Genomic DNA, 4,781 nt, shown 5'->3' with positions numbered 1-4,781 from the left:
ATAAGTAGGTAAACCAGCAATGTCCTAGTCTGAACAATAAGAAAACATATGGTTGAAAAATAAAGAACAAACCCTACATAGACCCAGGTCTGTTGGCTGGCCCCCATGAGTCCCTTCCCCCAGGTCTTGGGGGAAGATCTGTGGGCTGCCCTCCTAGCCCAAAGTCCATTCTTGGGGCTCCTCAGGGTCTCTGTGGATCTGCTTTACTCCAATTGCTGATCTGTTATGCTCCATCCCCATTATTGTCCTCTGTCACCATACGCTCCTGTTGGGGGACAACATGTCTTGAGTTGTTCGAAGTCCTACAGTCCTCTCTGCCTTAACAGCTCCGCGCAGGGACATCATCCTCCAGGCTTGGTGTGCCTATATAGAGTCTAGGCCAACTGTCCCTTTCTCTTTTTCCTTCTTGGTTTGCTTCTGTGTGGGTAGCCCAATTACGCTAATGCTGTTCCTCTTCATAGCATCTGACATTGTTCTTAGGTTTTTTTTGATTACCTTGTTTGATTATCTTTCCCATTGGTTGAAGTCTGCCTGGTTATCCTCAAGGTCACTGGTATGGTTCTCAGCTTCTTCTAGTCTATTGCAAAGCCTGTTAGCTTGTTATTTGCTTTTGTTACTTCTTCCCTTAACTCTTGTATTTCCCTTTGACACTTGTCCCTTAACTCTTGTATTTACCTTTGGTGCGTGGCCTCTATCCTCTATCGTTTCATCCTTTTCCTGTAATGCTTCCCTCATATCCTGTATGACTCCAAGCAGCATTCTGAAGATTTATTTCTGTGGTTGTTCAGCTTCTGCTTGCTCTATGCACATCACTAAATTCAGGACTTCCTTTGACATTGCCTTTTGCTTCTCCTGTTTTTTCGTTGAGGTTGTTGTGGATGGTTGCTTTCTGCATGTCGTTTTGGAGGAGCTTGGTGCCATTTTCTGGGAAGTCAAAGAGCCCTGGGCTCACTCTTTGTAAACCTGGTAGGAATGCTTCTGTGGGGTGCCTATAGCTAACTGTACTAGGAGGTTGACTGCTTTTTTATCTCACTAGGTTTTACTCTCCTTAGAAAGCTGGGATTCCCTATTTGGAGGGCATGTCTGATGTCCTTCTCTGGGCACATGGTGGGGGGGCTGTTGTGGGCAGCTAGGGTAGCTCTGTGGATGGGAGTGCCGGACAAGCCCTGCTGCTTTGGGAGAGGGTGCTGGGTGAAGGCAGGAAATGCCCTGCTGCCATGGGAGGGGTTCTGGGTACCACGGCGAAAGTCTCACTGCCACAGGTGGAGGTGCTGGGCAAAGGCAGGAAAGGCCCCACTGCCACGGGACAGGGTGCCCAGTGACAGTAGGAAAATGCTGTTGCTGCTGGTGGTGGTGCCAGGTTACCACAGGGAGAAACCTCACTGCCATTGGAGGAGGTGCTGGGCAAATGCGGGAAAAGCCCTGCTGCCACAGGTGGGGTGCCAGGCAAAGGTGGGAGAGACCCCAATGCCACATTAAGGGGTGCCAGGCAACAGTAGGAAAAGTCTCACTACCATGGGTGCCAGGTGCAGGTGGGTGGAGCTCCTCTGATGTGGGAGCGGGTACTGGGTGAGTAGGAAAAGTCCCATTGCAGGTGGAGGGGGTGGCAGACAACAATAAGAAAAGCCCCTCTGCTAAGGGTGGGCATGCTGGGTGGAGGTGGGAGAGGTCCCGTTGTCCTGTTGCCCTGGGTGGGGGTACTGGGCAAAGCAGGGGAGGGCCCTGCTGCTGTGTGGATGGCAATGAAGAATGACATGACCATTAGCAGAGTGTAGTGCCACTGTTTTGATTTATCATATGGTATCAGCAGCATGACCCCTCAGCCCCCGTCACTTTTACACCAATACAAATATCAACCCAGTTGTTCCAAGGTAAACTGAACTCCTAAACATTATTCAGTACTATGAATATTTTAGCATCACTTGTCTTTGCTTTTAAGTTTTCACATTCAAATTCATCTTCATTGGTTCGCTGGTACTGATATGGCCACGCCTATTGATTAAATCATTTATAAGACAAAAGTGCAATACTAACTACCTAAATGTTTGCCCCTAAATTTTTACTTTGAAAAGCTACTGTATCAGAAAATGGCTGTCCTATGATTTATTTTACTAAATTTTCATCCAGTAGGTACTCAGCAATGCCAACTTAAAGCTCCTTCCCATAAAGTCAGTTTCTACTCGTAGTGGTCCCATGTTTTCCAGAATACAACTGCTCCATGGGGTATTCTGAGCTGTAATCTTGATGGAAGCAGATCACCAGACCTTTCTTTCATGGTACTGCTGAGTGGGTTTGAACCGCAAAACTTTAGGTGTGTCGTTGAGCAGGGAGTCTTTGTACCACCAGGGACCTCTCCATGTTTTATTAATAACACAGCTATTGTGTGCACTTCTCCAGCCACTTCAATATGATAAGATAGCATGCAAGCTGTTTTTGTGGCTTTTCCTTTTTCCATTTGATTAGATGAACCATCACACTGTTATTTAATTTACATCCAGGATGCATTATTTTTTTCCCCTGTGTGAAATTTCCCTAGAGTCCTCTTGAGAAGAGCGATTTCTCAGAGGGACCAAAGATTACGTGCCTCCAGTTGTGGAAGAATGCTGAGTCACTGCTACCCAGGCAGGGATTTGGGATGGTTCCTTCATTGGTTTTGAAGAATACAGATTATTTCTCAGTCTTCCTGCCAAAATTATTACCCCCAGTCTCCCATCTTTCTCCGCACTTCTCTTTACTCTCTGGCCTCTCAGGTGCTATTATATTATTTTTGTCAGGCGCTCTCGAGTTGATCCTCTCATTTTCTAGATTGTAATATTTTACAGGAGCAGATAGAGCTCCAGTCTTTCTCAGTTGAGCCACTAATGGTTATGAACCACCGTTTCAGTTAGCAGCCGAGCACTTACATTGGGTTTACGCTTTCTTCTTGCATCAAACTTGAGCCTCTATCTAATCCCAGCAGGTGGAATGATTTATAATTTGGCAAATGATCTTTTTCCTTGGGGCTTCTTGTCTTAATGAGGAATGAAAACTTCATTCAATTACCTAATGTTAGAATTTCAATGAAAGAGTTTAAGAAACATCAGTGTCTTCAGGACCTTATGAGTCCTGCATGAATTTGTAATCAACTTCTTCCCCAAATCCGAGAATAATCACAGGAGAAGGCCTGGAGTAAAGAGACTTGGGGTCTGGTCTTGATGTGCTATTAATAGATTTTGTGGTTTCTTTCAAATATACACATCATAGAGCAAAAAGTATAATTGAATCCTAATGATATATCACAACATAGTAAATACTAAAGTTGTGTCAATCTTGTTTTGGGTATATACCTCTGTTCCACAACACTTGTTATTTGTTGGCAAGCATGTTAAAGAAGATCCCAGACAACATGTAATTTTAATCATATTCTTGTAGTTGCATTTCTAGAAATAGCAATTTAAAAGATCTTACAATATCTAAATAATTTGACAGTAATTCTTTTTTTTCCCTTGAAGTTTATTTTATTTTAAAACCAATATGCAGCTGTGCAGTATGTGATCTTTCTTTCTTTTTTAAAAAAATTTTTCATTAGGGCCTCATACAACTATTATCACAATCCATATATACAACTATTATCACAATCCATACATACATCATCAATTGTGTAAAGCACATTTGTATATTCTATGCCCGCATCATTCTCAAAACATTTGCTCTCCACTTAAGCCCCTGGCATCAGCTCCTCATTTTTCCCCTCTCTCCCTGCACCCCCCTCCCTCATGAACTCTTGATAATTTATAAATTATTATTTTGTCATATCTTGCCCTGTCCGACATCTCCCTTCACCCACTTTTCTGCTGTCCATCTCCCAGGGAGGAGGTCACATGTAGATCCTTGTAATCAGTTCTCCCCTTCCAACCCACCCTCTTCTACCCTCCCAGTATCGCCACTCACACCACTGGTCCTGATGGGATCATCCGCCCTGGATTCCCTGTGTTTCCAATTCCTATCTGTACCAGTGCACATCCTCTTGTCTAGCCAGACTTTCAAGGTAGAATTGGGATTATGGTAGTGGGGGGGGGGGAGGGAGAAGCATTTAAGAACTAGAGGAAAGTTGTGTGTTCAATTGTTGCTACATCGCACCCTGACTGGCTTGTCTCCTCCCTGAGACCCTTCTGTAAGGGGATGTCCAGTGGCCTACAAATGGGCTTTGGGTCTCCACTCCCCACTCCCCACCTCATTCACAATGATAAGATTTTTTGTTCTGATGATGCCTGATACCTGATCCCTTCAACACCTTGTGATTGCACTGGCTGGTATGCTTCTTCCATGTGGGCTTTGTAGCTTCTGAGCTAGATGGCCGCTTCATTAACAGTCTAGTATTTGATCCATATTCAAATCTCTTAAAACAATTATTTGAAGTTAATTAAAGAAATTAAAATCCAAGTAATGTCTACATATTACATTTTGTTATTATATGTCTTAGTTTATAGAAGCACCCTCCTTGCTTGGTTATTGTCTATTGATAGCTATTACAATATTAAAAATAGATAGTACACTTCCTTTGCTCTCCTGTATTTCTTCAAATTATCTATATTTTAAAAATTTGTTGTGCTTAATGCTTGGTTTAAAATAACATTAATAGTCCTTTATTTGCAATTAGTATCTATGTGGGAACCAGTAAGCTTATTCTAATTTTTATGTACTTCACCCGTTGTCCTGGCATTTTGTTTATTGCTGTGTGCATCTTTACTATCGTCATAGGGTTTATGTATCACAATTCTGTGTTCTCTCTCTTATAACCA

The sequence above is a fragment of the Echinops telfairi genome, unplaced genomic scaffold (assembly GCF_000313985.2).
Source record: "Echinops telfairi isolate 266 unplaced genomic scaffold, ASM31398v2 ScPeMD7_7410;HRSCAF=8448, whole genome shotgun sequence".
Lineage (NCBI taxonomy): Eukaryota > Metazoa > Chordata > Mammalia > Afrosoricida > Tenrecidae > Echinops > Echinops telfairi.
This window is presented reverse-complemented; position numbering follows the sequence as displayed.